The 18,274-nt window shown below is 35.4% G+C and overlaps 1 protein-coding gene across 4 annotated transcripts in view; it reads left to right on the forward strand.

The window, feature by feature from the left end:
• The window catches only part of LOC131439064 (probable inactive tRNA-specific adenosine deaminase-like protein 3), a 43,761-nt gene that overhangs the window by 1,803 nt on the left and 23,684 nt on the right, over positions 1-18,274 (forward strand). The gene's annotated exons all lie outside the window — the stretch shown is intronic.

Genomic DNA, 18,274 nt, shown 5'->3' on the forward strand with positions numbered 1-18,274 from the left:
ACCTAATATAAAACGAGTAAATAATGTTCGCCTGCCACAGCCTCGTGTTTCGATTGAGATATGGGGAAATCATTGTTTTGGAAATTGTCACAAATTTATATCACATTCAGGATAGTAAAATTTGGCTGAAAAATTGGTTTTCGAAATGGAATTCATACCGATTTTTTTAAGACCTTCTCTAGCTTTTACATTTTACGAACAAATCGAAAACGACATACTTTTTGTGAGTATGGCACCCTCAGGCGAGTCCGCATCTTACAACGGTTATTTTCCCTAAGCACAAACATAGAATTACTCCTAAATGATACGACAACCGGCTTGTAAGACCAGCTAATTGTGAGTTGAATATCTAGGAAATATGTTGTCTTTGACAACCTGTAATTCTGAAACCGGAATTTGGATCAGGATAACATTCGAGAGCACTCAATCGGACCCTTTCAGCTTAAAGATAAATCAGTCTTCAGTTCAGCAACGCCATCATACGGCATGACGTTGAACATATCATGTCAATTGTATGGGTGCGCAGTGTTGCTATTTTCGCTCGCACGATTTTGACATTTCTCTCAACTACTTGTATGTACAAGATTCGATTGTGAAAGCTTGATACCTTGTTATAATGATGGCTTGGCGGAAATGTATTTAGAGAAACACTTTAAAAAACTGTTCATTTCTAGCAGTGTGTAGTTCTGTACGTTAAGAATTGACTGCGAAGTCTGTTGAAATAGAATGGTCAAATTTAATAAAATGTATGCAATTTCAAAATTTTGAATTATTTTATATTTAAATGAAAGGTCATATAGTCCAATTGGCTGGTCTTGGATGGCATCCGAAGCCGACTTCCGGTTTATAAATTCCAGAGTTTTGTGTTTCGAAACAAACGAAAAAAACTATGGTTTTTGATTTTAAATGTTTATTCCTTCTTCCAAATTTTGAACATTCTTATTTTTTGTGTTGTCAACTAAGATATAGGATCAAGTATAGTAAGAGAACTGTTTTATTTATAGTTGCCAAGTATTATTATTTTGAACAAATGCAAAATACATTAAATTGCCGTCAATTCAAACAATGCTAAAAAAGCGATCTGCATCTGATTGTCGAATTTTTGTGTGTATAATTATATATATATATATATATATATATATATATATATATATATATATATATATATATATATATATATATATATATATATATATATATATATATATATATATATATATATATATATATATATATATATATATATATATATATATATATATATATATATATATATATATATATATATATATATATATATATATATATATATATATATATATATATATATATATATATATATATATATTCGTTTGAATATGTATTTAACGGGGTCAGTTGGTGTGATGTCCTATTTCGGGATTTTTTCTATCGTCAATACGACCTTCTGTATTATGGGGCGCCTTTTCAAAATGTATCATGTACAAGAATGGGTAGAACTTATTCGTGAATATCTCTTGTTCTACTTAACTCAGCAACATATTTTTTTCTCCATACTATCGGAAATATGATCAGCAATTTATCAAGTTTTCGGTAGTATAAAATAACCACAAATAACTCAAAATTAAAATTTTCTAAAATGTTTAGTTAACTTTTGTATTTTGACTTTTTTCTTCCATTGAAATTTTGTAAAAAAAATGAATTTAAAAAAATCTGGAAATTTGTGAATCCATTACACAGAATATTTTTGGAGAAACGTCGATCAACAAGGCGTAGCACTTCTGCCATGATTCCGACTGTTCTGATTATCAGAAACAAAAAAAAAACATATACAGTTTTATCCGAGTTTTATATTTTCGAATATTCAAAGAAGACAAATTACACTGTACCGACAACACGGATTTATCATGCTCAGATTATCTTTTTAATTGAATTTATTAAATCGATAACTTACAGAAATTGAGTTGCATTTGTTATCCTTTTTCTCTTTCAGTTACAATATGATCTAATTATATGCTTTTCAATGATTATGGGATTCCTTTGTTGAACTTAAAGTTCAACAATTTGCAAAAAAGATGTTTTTAAACGATTCTTGCATTGCGAAACCCGTGTCCGATTTTTGATCTCAATGTTTTCATTCGATTGTCTTATTCAGAAATTCAGAAACGGGTTTTCCTAACTAAGTTTAACCAGACCCTGTCAGCTTGGAGCGATCTCAATCTTCAGTTCAGCAACGCCATCGCACGGCGTCTCATTCAACATTCCATGTCAATTGTATGGGTGCGCAGTGCTGCTATTTTGGCGCGTACGAATTTGACATTTCTCTCCCCTACTTCTATGTACGTGATTCGATGCGGACTCACCTGAGGGCGCCATGGTCGCAAAAAAGGATGTTGCCAAAGATTTGTTTGGGAAATGTGAGCTGGATATCTTGTTAATATGATGTCTTTGGTTTAACTTATCCTAATTTTCCTTTCAGTAATTCAAATGTAATATAGAACTTCATCTTCAGATGTTGATTGCACTACACCATCCGGGTATGGAGAGGCCAATAGGGCTTAACTGAGATTTTTTACGGAAACATAACCCACTATCTTAGAAGTTCGATACTTGAGCCAATGCTATTTTCATTGTACATCAATGATTTGCCGTCCCAATTGCAGAATTGTTTAATCCATTTATTTGCTTAGGATATTCACATACACGTTGATTGTTCTAGTAGAAGCGTCATCTCTAATTAATATTATTTTGGAAATCGTTGCGAATTAGACTAGGAAAAATTTACTCAAGCTTATTGAGAATAAAACCCAGAACATTTATATTTCTTGAGCCAAAGTCAATAATACTAAACCTACAATAATATGTTTAACAAAATTATCACAATTATTGATTATCAAGATAAAGTGATAAATTTAAGAGTGACAATACAAAATAACTTAGAATGGGATATATATGTATTGCAAAAATGTGGTAGAATCTTTTTAGTATTGCGTACCCCTAATATATCTTCATTTCGTGTGCTGCGTTTTTATAATACAACAAATATCGGGCTTAGCTAACAATGAAATGAAAATTACTTTAAACTGTTTCGTTAGGTTCATATTCAACTTGGGTCGACAAATCACTTCGAGTACTGATTTGAATACGTCCACGCGGACTTCATGCAGGATACAGATTTAATACATATTGCCAAAACTATATACCGAATTGTATGCCTACTTCTAATCATCCAACGCAATACAAAATAGAACCCATGTTCTGTTACGATATTTACTTGCTTCTGGCCTGCCGCCACTTAATTTCGGGTGAAAATTACGAACACTATCAAAAATAGTCTTTCTTACTTTAAAACATTGCTAAAAACGTTAAATATACTATCAGAGTAATCCCATAATCTATTAAATACTAGCTGAATGACCCGGCGTTGCTCGGAAATGTTTCGGGAAGAAAAGGCCGAACAAAATTCCCGAAGTTGTCGTACTTAGTGTATTACTCTGAGCAGTTTTATGTGGCTATTCAATCAATTTTACCTTACACTTCCCATATTTGGGGCACTTGCTGCACTCCCTTTCCCTTAAAATAACCTTTTAATCTACATTGACATAAAAGTAGTATCTGTATTTGTTAAGATGCATCGTTTCTCGTAGAATAAATTTTATATTGAACTCCCCTTTTATTAGTGAACTTATTACAGCTCTCGTCCATGATAATCCATAAAATTTACAATAGCAGTACTACTTAATTCAAATTAACGATAGCAATACTATCTAGCACAATCTTGACATTCTTGCCCCTCTCTTATTTTATAAAAAAAATCTAGATGAAAATTGATTTTCAAAATCCCCTTCTTCTAGTTTGACTCCGCCCCCTATCTTGTTTGACGACGAATAAGAAAAGGTTATAATAAACCTTTGTGTTGAATATCTAAGCTTGTCGTGACCACCTCTGAACAGTAAAAAGTACCTGTGCGATAATTTACTGAGTTGTTATGGAACTTTGCTCCCCCCCCCACTCTCCCCACCTTAAAATATCCAACCTAGTTAGGTGTGGTGAGTTTGAGTTGTTTTGGAGTTACGTTCGATTATATCAACAATTTGAACTTTGCTCCTCCCTTGGATGAGACCCTTTATCCACCCGCTCCCACTCTCTTCTTAAAAATGCTCTTAGGATCATCTGAAGCGCAAATAATATCTATACTCAGCAAGAAGTACCGTTTTATGGAAAATTCTATAAACTTCACATTAAACTTCCTTTTTCGAGGCACTCATTATGTCCACCCCCCACAAATATCCTAAAAACCATATTTGAGTTTTTCAAAATGTATGTATGGTTTTAAAAAGTATCAATTCTCTTTAAATAAGATAAATTTCGACATGGCCTCATCAAATTAAGAACGCTTGCTACACACTCTCTCCCCTGAGAATTTCCTAATGATCATCTCTGAAGAGCAAGAAGTACCTATGCCAAGTTTGATTGCAATACGTTCAGTAGTTTTGGAGTTATGGCGTTGAAAACATTACAACCCCCCCCCCCTTTTAAAGGTACATCCAACCCCCATATAATCATACCTACGGAATGCAAAATGTTTCTATGGTTTTCACATTTTTCCATGACTCCCCCATCTGTTAAGGACCATTATGACCATCCCTTAAGAGCAGTAAGTATCTGTACCAAGTTTGATAGCAATCCGTTAATTAGTTCCGGAGTTATTACATTACAAACATTACATCCCCCTTCTTAAAGGCACTTGCTACATCCACCACCCATATAATCATATCTAAAATATGCAAACTGTTTCTATGGTCTAAAAAAGTATCGATTCTCGTCAAATTAGACAAATATTTTCATGACCTCCCCCTGTTAAGGACACTTACTACGCTCCCTCCTCCATTAAATTACCCTTATGACCTTCTCAGAAGAGGAAGAAGTATCTGTGCTAAGTTTGGTGGCAATCCGTTCAATAGTTTCGGAATTGTGCCGTTTCAAACATTACACCCCCCTTTTTAAAGCCACTTGCTACATCCACCCCCCGTAAAATCATATCTAATGTATGCCAAATGTTTCTATGGTCTTCTAAACGTATCGATTCTCGTCAAGTTATATGAATTTTTTCATGACCCCTCTCCTCTTAATTACACTTGGTACGCTCTCTCCCCTATAAAAATCCCTAAACCATCTCTGAAATGCAAGTAGTACCTGTGCCAAGTTTGGTGGCAATCCGTTCAGTAGTTCCGAAGTTATGGCGTTACAAACATACAAATTTACATTCATTTTTATATATATGGATTCATAAATATTCTACAAAGCCTGATGAAATCAGGCATCCCTGCAAGCAGCTGATCTGTGTTGATAAACGGGGGGGAACCAACTATTAAAAAAAACTTTTACATAACACAAGGGGTGAACCGATATTAAATAGTTCGCTCAGTTCAATGTAGGTGGAACCAGTGCCCAACAAAAATTTATCCAGAATATGTTTTGAAGAAAGTATCAGTATTAATCATATTTTTATCACGCAAGCAATTTGTGTGTAGAGATTAACTCCCTCCATTTGAGACATTTTGCCTCAAACACTTCAACAGAGACTACATTGTCTGACGTGCAAGCCAATTGCAAGGTCACTAACCTATTGGGTTTCCATATTTCAGTCGTTGATTATTAAAAAAGAAGAGAGAATTGTGCTAGACATTGACAACTGAGGAAAAAAAAAGAGGAGAGTAAGAAAATAGTAACACACTCATACAAACATTGTCCTTTCATTTATTTAATTTATCTATAACATTTTACGTTCCAAAAAATATACGTGACGAACATCGAATGGAACGAAACAGAAGAATGAAGAAGAATCTGAGCAAATGTGAATAAGTGAAGCATTGCCGACAAGAGAATGGCACAATTCTTTCTAAGCGATCATGACAGCTGCCGGAATCTTGACGGATTGCATAAAATTAAACTATTGGCATTTGGACTAGATACGATAGAAACCCACGTGTGGGTATGTTTCGATGCAAATAGTTAAATATCCAAATTATTCAGGTAGAATGAAAACAGTTAAGTACATCATTTGTTTAACAAAGCCATGTTAATGTATATTAATAATCTGAATCTTTCGAGTTTATCTTTCTGATTCTTTTCAATTGATAACCTGCCGTATTTTGTCATGATTCGCACATGCTTCTTTTTCATTTACTATTATATAAACCAACTAACCCTGGCGATAGAATGAGATAAATAAGAACAATAGCGAATAAAAATTAATGAAAGGAAGTCAGTCAGGCGATTTCAATTCATTTTAATTGAGGTTTCATCGCAGGAGACAGATATTCAAGTTGAGTTTAAAATATGCGAGAAAATCAAAAGTTGTTAATCTAATAGTAAAAATATTGCGTGCGACTCTTAAGTGATGATACATAGAAGCACGAGTTGATATCATTATAAATGAATAATTCGTCTACAAGTGTTTCTGTCTTTTGTGCACAACGACTATCTAGAAACTAAATATGGTCGATTTGAATGATATTCAGTTATTATTCGAAAACAGTAATTGTTCTAAACAGTAATTGTAAGCGTTCTAACTGAGAATTACAGTTGTTGATGAAATTGGATTTGGCTTTGATCATCGGCATTTGGCTCGTCATTCCATCGTTGCTTGTGGTTTTAGCGATGAATTTCCCTGGTGGGAAGGCCTCGGTGAATTATGGTCTGATATTGGTAGAGATATTGAGTTAGATTCCTATTCTTTTCTAGAAACATTCGGATTGGAAATTCCTAGGAATTTAACTTTGTTTTCTTGTTTTCAGTTGTACTTTTCAAGTAAGATCTATGCAAGCTGAATTAACTTCTCGAATCTCGCTCCCTTTAGTTCTCTTAGATAGTCACACATTTTTAGGGGATGAAGTTGTCATTCTTATCATCACGAATTTTGTTCAAGAATGGTAGAAAATGTTCGCGTATCCGATTCTCTGTATGGCTAGGTCCACGATCTTATTGACATCTGGAATCATTTCAGGTCGGGACTCGAACATACGACAACTGGTTTGTAAGAATAGTGTTCTGTGTGTTGAACCGCCAACCAGGGGATTGTTCTGTTAAAATTTAAGGAGGGTATTTTATGAGACATCGAAAAGCTATGAAATATCAAGTTACAGATACACAAAAAGGCGAAAACTCTAAAATTCTTTCTGATGTTTTTGTAAATGTAAATTCGTGGATAAGAAAAGAAATATAAAAAAAAGCGTCAAGTCGGGTCTCAAACATACGATAAAATCGGTTTTGTTATCAACCTCCGACAAGATAAAGTATCAAATAATAGTTGCCAAACCCAATAGGCTTGGTTTCAATGGACCTTTTCTGCTCGACGACACCTTTCGCCGCTAGCTCTGGAGTACCTCAGGGCAGCCATTTTGGACCACTTATATTTTTACTATATCTCAACGATCTCAATTTTTTGCTAAAATGCTATAAACTGACAACTTCTAGCTATATCAACAGGTTAAATCTTAAGAAGACACGATATTTTCACAATCACAGCTTGATTCATTCACCAATTGGTGTCAAATCAACAGGACTCTCAAAACGCTCTGTTACTTCTTTCTCTCCCAAACACTTGTTCATAAGATACAAGTACAACATTTCCGAAAAAGGACTGAAACGCGAATCGTTCGTAAGGGACTTAGGTATTATTCTTGATGCCAAGTTAAACTTTAAAAACCACATCGATTATATAATTTCCAAGGCTATATCGCTCATCATCATGTAATTATGCAACCAGAAGTCGTTTCCGTATAAAATCTGAGAAAATTGAATGCATATGTTTTGCCCATATCACTCTGTAATTCCAAAACCGGAAGATAATTTTTTATATCTTCATTCACCACGGTTTTAAACATACTAGTCGTTCGCCGATGGGACTGAATCAAGATGATATTCAATGTGTTCTATGAGAAGGATGACTTTTTATATGTATCTAAGTTAATAAAAAACGGTTCTGTCATCTCCGAAATAATCAAGTGCTCATTTTTACCACATACACACAGAAGCATTTTTGCCTTTCTCTATAAAAAGATAATAGAATTGTTGAACAAACCGACTTCCGAACGGAGCCTCGGAGACCCACAATGTTATATACCGTTCGACTCAGCTCGACTAGATAGGAAAATGTGTGTGTGCGAATTTTTTCGTGTTCAATTTAATCGAAGACGGCTGAATCCGGAGACATAATGATATAAGTGACGTACCCGGCGAAACGCACTTTATTTCTTTCAACTCGATTTTCTTGGATATGGTTGCAATATCTGGTTCCGGAGATATAATGGTATAAGTGACGTAACCAACCATACGTGCATTTTCTCTCCGCTCAATTTCCTCGTGATGGCTGAACCGATTTCAACAAAGATAGGCCGGTTGGACGCTTCCGGCATAATGTAATGACATAGATGACGTAAACGTCAAACGTTATTACTGCTCAATTTTCCTGTACATGGATTAACCGACATCAATAACTTTAGGCTCGTTTGAGACTAAAATTGGACTGAACACCGATTTCGAAGGTTTTATGTTAGCCTTTCGGACGAGACTTTCGGAGATATAATCGTACAAGTGACGTAATCGACAGAACAATTTTTTTTCTACCCGTATAACTATTTCAGATAGTGGCCTATGATCTCCCTCAAATGTTTTATTGCTGAGTTGCTTGGCCTGAGAAATGTTGGCAGATATGTTACATAAACGTTGAAGCATGCTTTTGTGAACTAACCCGAATAAAGTCTAACATCAAAATTAGAACAAATTGATATTTGATTATGATAGCCACATCAGATTGAAATCCTAATATGGTATCGACTCATCCAATTTTCAATTAATATCACATTGTGTTATCATTTTGCTGTTTAAAGGCAAAAGTTTTGTGAAACTCAAAAAATGAAAATAATAATATCAACAACTTAGTGAATCCATTGAAATTGATCAAATTTCAAATGGCAGCACAAAAATACAAAGTTAAGTTTCAATGGAAGAATTATTCCTTCAATTCTTTTTTGCCTTTTACAAAAATGCTTTGACATCCTGCCGAGATCCTGCAGTTGACCGCAACCATAATCTTTTTAACCACGAGAATATTGGTGTCAAACCACACGTCTGTGAGGCATTAGATAAATTGGCGATCGTCGGTACCACGTTTGTCTGAAGCAGGTCAATCTGAATAGTGGCTTTGGCATTCCCATCTCGCTGATCGTCTGCCGTAGAAGTAGCTTATTTCTGAATTTGATATGAGAAATATATTTGACGTCATCTATTTCCTTCTAGATACGTTAAGTATCCGATTCTGTAACAATTTTTGCGTTCAGTTTAAAAAAAATGTTTCGATATTTGTAATCATACGACGTCGCGAAGCTCATTCCAAAGTTTTTAGACCATTATTCTCAGTGCATCAAGAAATTGGAGACCTGGATGGCGAAAATAATCTACTCGCCAAATCCGTTCTGAAAATGTCCATAACTTTATATACAGCAGTATGGAAAAAATCATTGTTTACGAAGTTCGAACATCGAACATTGAATGTCTCAGATTTCAGAACCTAGAACTAATTCTTAATAATACTTTGGTGGCTTAGAGGAGCCACAAAGAAAATATATGTTTAATTTGTATATTCCTAAGTAGTCCACAAACTTTGTCGAAGACACTCTTCAAAACAATTCTTATTCCTAGTTATAAATGCTTAGAACTTCATATTCTCACTAACGCTAGATGCTATGAGAAGTATTTTATCAATCATCTAATAGATCTTGAAACTTTAGTACACTTTTCTAAAGAACCCGACTAACTAAATCTTTATAATTTTGAGTCACAGGACTAATTCTGCATCAAATGATCGTAAATTATAAGTCTACACAAGAACTGAAGAGATTCTGATTCTATCTGTGGTCAGAAGCGAGATAATCGTTCATTGTCCCAATTAGCCGAAAAATCAGATGATCTGAGATACCTTATTGCCGGATTCCTAATTCACGTTCCCTGTGTTGTAAAAGCTTTACTGTAAAAGGTTCGGTCTTCAGAGCCTCTAAATTAGTATTTCAAAGTGATTACATGTGCGAGTTATATGCGATCAAGTAGGTAACTCAATTTGATGTTATAATGTTTGAATGCTACAGCTTTGGATATGAGAAGGACAAAGAGAACATTTTTATACTGTACTCAAATAGCCACACTGCTATTCACGGTGGATGCGGGATGGAAGCGACGCAACGAGTGTGCACTGACAGAAACTACCTGTATACAACTTTGTGAAACAACACTGCTTGTCATATAACCGAACATTTTCCATTTCCTGATAGCTAGCGCTTACAATACATAGCAATCGCCAAAAGTTCATATTCTAAAACACCTAAGTTCGAAACCGGATTCTCTCCGCGGGTAGTGTGGAGATTGCATGAAATCTTTTTTCTTGCTTCCGACTAATATGGAGATTGCATAAAATCTTTTTTCTTGCTTGCGAGTAATATCGCCTAAATGTATACTATCCCGGACCTTTTTTGGCTGTTCTATTTTTAGATTATGCTCGTGACGTGTCATTTCGAGAAAATCTACATCATATTAAGTTTTCAATGTGCTTTCACTGAGAGCAAAACTAGTTTCCAGTTTGAGAGCAAACTAGTATACGAACAGCACAACATCAAATTGAGTTTTCTTTTTAATCTCACACTCTACTTGGGACTCCATAAAAAAACCTATTCTCAATCCACCTAGTGTTGTGATAATGCCTTTCTCTTTTATCGACACAGTCTCATTCAAATATGTTTTGCCTTTTTATTGAGATAATTTCTTGCACTAATTTGGACTCATTTTTGACACAAATTTATTCAGATTGATTCGGTTCCCGAGTAGAGTATGAGATTAAAAAGAAAACTCAATTTGATGTTGTGCTGTTCGTATATATCGATTACTTAATTTGCTATCGTTTTGGTCGTTTTAACGGTTAAAAGATCAAAATGGAAAGCAAAAAAAATGCTGTGTGACATCAAACTGGAAACTAGTTTTGCTCTCAGTGAAAGCACATTGAAAACTTAATATGTTGTAGATTTTCTCGAAATGACACGTCACGAGCATAATCTAAAAATAGAACAGCCAAAAAAGGTCCGGGATAGTATACATTTAGGCGATATTACTCGCAAGCAAGAAAAAAGATTTTATGCAATCTCCATATTAGTCGGAAGCAAGAAAAAAGATTTCATGCAATCTCCACACTACCCGCGGAGAGAATCCGGTTTCGAACTTAGGTGTTTTGGAATATGAACTTTTGGCGATTGCTATGGATTGTAAGCCTAGTTATCAGGAAATGGAAAATGTTCGGTTATATGACAAGCAGTGTTGTTTCACAAAGTTGTATACAGGTAGTTTCTGTCAGTGCACACTCGTTGCGTCGCTTCCATCCCGCATCCACCGTGAATAGCAGTGTGGCTATTTGAGTACAGTATAAAAATGTTCTCTTTGTCCTTCTCATATCCAAAGCTGTAGCATTCAAACATTATAACATCAAATTGAGTTACCTACTTGATCGCATATAACTCGCACATGTAATCACTTTGAAATACTAATTTAGAGGCTCTGAAGACCGAACCTTTTACAGTAAAGCTTTTACAACACAGGGAACGTGAATTAGGAATCCGGCAATAAGTTATCTCAGATCATCTGATTTTTCGGCTAATTGGGACAATGAACGATTATCTCGCTTCTGACCACAGATAGAATCAGAATCTCTTCAGTTCTTGTGTAGACTTATAATTTACGATCATTTGATGCAGAATTAGTCCTGTGACTCAAAATTATGAAGATTTAGTTAGTCGGGTTCTTTAGAAAAGTGTACTAAAGTTTCAAGATCTATTGATAAAATACTTCTCATTGATTGATAAAATACTTCTCATAGCATCTAGCGTTAGTGAGAATATGAAGTTCTAAGCATTTATAACTAGGAATAAGAATTGTTTTGAAGAGTGTTTTCGACAAAGTTTGTGGACTACTTAGGAATATACAAATTAAACATATATTTTCTTTGTGGCTCCTCTAAGCCACCAAAGTATTATTAAGAATTAGTTCTAGGTTCTGAAATCTGAGACATTCAATGTTCGATGTTCGAACTTCGTAAACAATGAATTTTTCCATACTGCTGTATATAAAGTTATGGACATTTTCAGAACGGATTTGGCGAGTAGATTATTTTCGCCATCCAGGTCTCCAATTTCTTGATGCACTGAGAATAATGGTCTAAAAACTTTGGAATGAGCTTCGCGACGTCGTATGATTACAAATATCGAAACATTTTTTTTTAAACTGAACGCAAAAATTGTTACAGAATCGGATACTTAACGTATCTAGAAGGAAATAGATGACGTCAAATATATTTCTCATATCAAATTCAGAAATAAGCTACTTCTACGGCAGACGATCAGCGAGATGGGAATGCCAAAGCCACTATTCAGATTGACCTGCTCCAGACAAACGTGGTACCGACGATCGCCAATTTATCTAATGCCTCACAGACGTGTGGTTTGACACCAATATTCTCGTGGTTAAAAAGATTATGGTTGCGGTCAACTGCAGGATCTCGGCAGGATGTCAAAGCATTTTTGTAAAAGGCAAAAAAGAATTGAAGGAATAATTCTTCCATTGAAACTTAACTTTGTATTTTTGTGCTGCCATTTGAAATTTGATCAATTTCAATGGATTCACTAAGTTGTTGATATTATTATTTTCATTTTTTGAGTTTCACAAAACTTTTGCCTTTAAACAGCAAAATGATAACACAATGTGAATAATTGAAAATTGGATGAGTCGATACCATATTAGGATTTCAATCTGATGTGGCTATCATAATCAAATATCAATTTGTTCTAATTTTGATGTTAGACTTTATTCGGGGTGCCCATCCTTTTGATCTTCAACCCGTACCCGTACGCCCATCCCTAATGTTCGTTTATTCATTAAAAACACCCTGATTGAAAATTAAAACTAACCGGCCTGTGAAATAACATACGTACGTTATTTGAAAAAGATACTTTTGTTTTCAAAATTTGGTACTGCATGGAAAATGCAGTTGGTGGTTTTTAATACACTAAGAAAAAGTTCGGTGCAATATTACCGAAGCTGAAGTCGGTCAGAATGATGATAGCTGTTTTCGTTCGCCTCGTTAGTTTCGATGAAGTTGCAGCTTTTGTAGAGCTTGAATTTTATGTCTGCTTTCCATTTTTGGTTGAGCTACTAAGTGGAATAACAGTTTAATTGGAAGTGTTTTGCATGGAAACGTTGAACACAAAGCGTGAATAAATCGTAAAATACTTGTTTCATATGCCAAATGTCGTATGTTCAAGGCCCGATCAGAAAGAATTTTTGTTGTCAGTGAGATCGTAGCTGTATGGTACGGTACTATGGTTTTGTTATACATTGATTTCAACAGTTGATTTACAAACTTATTTTGACGATGACGATTCGGAACGACTAGTACTGAGACTTCATCACATGATAACGGTTTTTCGAGATAAGTGTCACGCCTCCTGACTCACCAACCCAGGATTAGTTATCGTTTGCGATCTAATTCTAAGGTACATGAGACATGCGCGGTTGATAACAACAATAGAGGCAGTGTAAGGATTTTTATTAGTGCTGCTACTAGCGCAGCTATTCATGTATTGGTTGAGGAATGATGTCCTCTAAGGAGGGATGCAACCTTAACTGGCACATTTCAGTTTTAGTTAAATTTATCCACTGTTAACTGGTTATTTCCATGTTTTCTTTATACACCTTCTCCCTTCGACCGGATGATTTCCATCGCTTGAGAATGCAGGTTTCACCACCCGTCATCAGTAATAGCTACTTGTTTGCCTACTGACTTGTCGGCGTTCTCGGTCTTATCAATGCAGTTAATATTTTCATTGCGTAGGTGCAGTAAATAGTAGTGGTTTCAATCACACAAACAACGTTTTTCGATCGTGATCGGGTAGTGGATTCATTGTAGTGTACCGTACTCATTGTTCGGGTTTATTTTGTTGTCTTCGTATGGAGCACGATCATATAACATATTCATAATTGAAACTGCGGTTCCAATTGAAGCAACTGGCTTAGATAAAAGAAGTGATAGATTGTAAACTTGTAATTCAAACAATAATGTATCAATTTCCTGTTAATTCATAAAATCGTTTATTAATCGATATCTATTTATCGCAATGCAGACCCTTGATAGTCCAAAATTATAAATTCATCAGTTCACTTTCGCTTTTTATTTTGTGCAGATCAAACCGATAAACTGCTATTTTCTAGCTTTCTAGCTTCTAGCTATTTTCTGCTAACCCCAACACAGGCTTTCGGTTGATCGGAATAGATAACAATGATTATGCAACGTGAAGCCTTCAATTAAACAAGAAGTAAATCAATATCTAATATGTCGTACAATTACTGAATTAACTTTCCTCATAATAACAAAACGTTTTTGGATTACAAATAAATAAAGCACCATTCACTAAACCAGAAAAAGCGAACAAAGAAATGCAGCAGCGATAAAGAAATACTAATTAATAGATATCTGATTGATTATCAAAATAATTGGGTGAGGAAAATGTAATGCGCTACAGACAAAGAAGATTAAAAATATAAGACAATTAAAGTGACAAACCTAATGCAAATTTCCCGCGCTTTGAGTTGGACTTCAATGGAAAATTTAAGGAAAATATGACAGATAACGTTGTGTACCGAAAAACGTACATTTTGTGTCCAAATCTGATTTGAGCAGATTTGATTAATAACTTATAGTCTTTAAAATCATTGCATTCGGTATATAATTGTCTTGGAAACGACACCAACGGAAGTAGTTTGATAAAACAGAAGATCAAGTTTCAGTCGAAGATGTATTTGTGATTACGATAAAAAAAAATAAATACACAAGAATGTGACATAGTCACCTTAGTTACTTCCCTCGACCTGTTTCCAAGAAATAGTAAGATGCAGAATCCGGCCAAAAAAGAAATGGAACAATTGTGTTGCTTGGAGAAAGCCAAAATACATTCTTCATGCACTCCTGCAAATAAATTTCCTAGCGAAATGTTCCGGTCGCAATGTACAGTCTGTCTTCGGGATTGTCATCTTCTATATCGCTTTGAATTTTAAAAATTCATCATCCAATAATTCCAGAATCGTAAGTCAAAATTGGATAAAATTGGATTTATTTTAATTTATCAAAATGTTTAAAAATCTATGTAGACATCTTTGAGAAATCGTAGCACAAATTAAATTTTTGGGTGCCTTCCGAAACGAAAACTAAATAAGTTTATTTGGTTATCGGCTATCCAAATCTGCTAACCCGATAAACCTGATTAATTTATGTGAAATAGACATTCATATACTAATCACCCTGTATCTCCGAAACCGGAAGTTGGATCTGACTGAAAAACAAGATTTTTTTTTTCATAAATAAGTTTATTTCTTAAGGCAGTTTACATAAGTTTTTCTTCGCCGTAGCATCACTTTTACATAATATTCTTATCCTAATTTAATTCTAACATAATCACAACGTTTTGAATTTATTAAAACATATTCTCTTATAGCTTAAATATCATCAGGTAACTCGTCATCAATTATGAAATCTACTCGGAAATATTATTTGAACCAAACGATTAACTTCTATAAATTATAAAATAAGCTGTTATTTTCAGACATTTTGTTGATAATTTCATAAACTGTTTCGAGTTTGTTTGTATCATTAAATAATTTTTATTCTAATTTAGCTATTGGTTGAACTCATGGACGCAGCTGGGATCAGAACTAAGTCTTAAAAGGGGCCTTTATTAAATTGAAACTCCAATTTTCTTTATGAAATGATAAATAAGTTTCATGTATGAAAGGTCACGACAAGCAAGAATGTCTCGAACTGGGATATTGGATAGTCTACCTTGGGTACGCAAAGAATTTATTAGTTGAGATCTGACATCACGATACTCCACGCATGTCCAAACGACATGATCAATATCCCGATAACCTTCTCCGCAAGCACAATGATTAGTCTCGGAGAGCCCAATTCGAAGGAGATGTGCATCTAACGTGTAGTGATTGGACATGAGTCTGGACATCACACGAATGAAATCCCTACTCACATCCAGTCCCCTGAACCATGCCTTTGTCGATATTTTTGGAATAATTGAGTGCATCCACCGACCCAGATCATCTCTATCCCAAGAAGCTTGCCAGCTGGCAAGTGTTCTTTGGCGAGACGAGCTATAGAATTCGTTGAAAGCAATCGGTCGCTCATAAATTTCACCCTCAATAGCACCACGTTTGGCTAAAATATCGGCTCTTTCATTGCCAGGAATGGAGCAATGAGCCGGGACCCAGACTATAGTGATTAGATAATTATTGTTCAATATGTCGTTCAGGCACTGTTTTATTTTGCCCAGGAAAAACGGTTCAGTCTTGCCAGTCATGTTTGAGCGAATGGCTTCAATTGCAGTCAGACTATCTGTGAAGAGGAAATAATGGTTTGGAGATAATGTGACGATTACACTCAAACTATAATGAACTGCTGCTAGCTCTGCTATATAAACAGATGCAGGTTCTTGAAGCCTAAATGAGGCCGAAACATTATTGTTGAACATACTAAACCCTGTCGCTTCTTCAATTCGCGATCCGTCCGTGTAAAACATTTTCTCAGAGTCAATATGCCTGAACTTACTTGAAAATATTTTTGGGATTTCCGTCGAACGTAGATGATCCGGGATTCCACGCACTTCGCGCTGCATGGATGTATCGAAAAATAAAGTTGAGTCAGGGGCACTTAGGATGCTGACACGGATAGGAATATATCTTGAAGGGTTGATTTCCTGTGACATATGGTTAAAATATACTGTCATGAATTTTGTTTGAGATCGAAGCTCGACTAGTCGTTCGAAATTATTAATTACCATGGGATTCAGCACCTCACATCTTATTAGCAGGCGTGATGAAAGCTCCCAAAATCGATCTTTTAATGGAAGAACTCCCGCCAGAACTTCAAGACTCATTGTATGTGTCGAATGCATGCAGCCTAAGGCAATTCGCAAACAACGGTACTGAATTCGTTCAAGTTTGATAATATGAGAGTTTGCAGCGGAACGAAAACAAACGCATCCATATTCCATCACTGAAAGTATCGTTGTTTGATACAATTTTATTAGATCTTGCGGATGAGAACCCCACCAAGATCCTGTTATTGTTCGAAGAAAATTTACTCTTTGTTGGCATTTCGTTATCAGATACCTAATGTGTCCTCCCCACGTGCATTTGGAATCAAACCACACCCCGAGGTATTTGAAAGTCAAAACCTGTTGGATCATTCTTCCCATCATATGAAGCTGAAGCTGCGCGGGATCATGCTTTCTTGAAAAGACGACCAGCTCTGTTTTCTCCGCAGAGAATTCGATACCCAGATGGACAGCCCAAACGGACAAGTTATCTAAGGTATCTTGCAATGGTTTATGCAGATCAATAGCTTTGGGTCCAGTAACTGAAACCACGCCATCATCTGCCAATTGTCTTAGTGTACATGGGGTTTCTAGACAGCTGTCAATGTCATTCACGTAAAAATTATAAAGGAGCGGACTGAGGCATGAGCCTTGCGGTAGACCCATGTAGCTAATTCTGAATGTTGTCAAATCGCCATATGAAAAATGCATGCGTTTCTCTGACAAAAGGTTGTGCAAATAATTATTTATAACCGCTGGGAGTCCATGTTGGTGAAGCTTGTCTGAAAGAACATCAATGGAAACTGAATCAAATGCTCCTTTAATGTCTAAAAATACAGATGCCATTTGTTGCTTTTGAGCGAAGGCAATTTGGATGTCAGACGAAAGTAATGCAAGGCAATCATTCGTCCCTTTATTTCTACGGAAGCCAAACTGAGTATCTGACAACAAACCGTTCGTCTCGACCCAAGTGTCGAGACGTCGTAGAATAATTTTTTCGAACAATTTTCTGATGCAGGACAACATCGCAATGGGTCTATATGAGTTGTGATTGGAAGCTGGTTTCCCCGGCTTTTGAATGGCGATAACTTTCACTTGTCTCCAGTCAGGTGGAACAATATTTTGCTCAAGAAACTTGTTGAACAATTCCAACAAGCGTCTTTTTGCGAGGTCGGGCAGATTCTTCACCAAGTTGAATTTAATTCTGTCCAACCCAGGAGCGTTATTGTTACAAGACAAGAGTGCTATAGAAAATTCCATCATTGAAAATGGGTTATTAATAAAACCATTATTTGGAGGAGATTCCCGTATAATGCTCT

The sequence above is a fragment of the Malaya genurostris genome, chromosome 3 (genome assembly GCF_030247185.1).
Source record: "Malaya genurostris strain Urasoe2022 chromosome 3, Malgen_1.1, whole genome shotgun sequence".
NCBI lineage: Eukaryota > Metazoa > Arthropoda > Insecta > Diptera > Culicidae > Malaya > Malaya genurostris.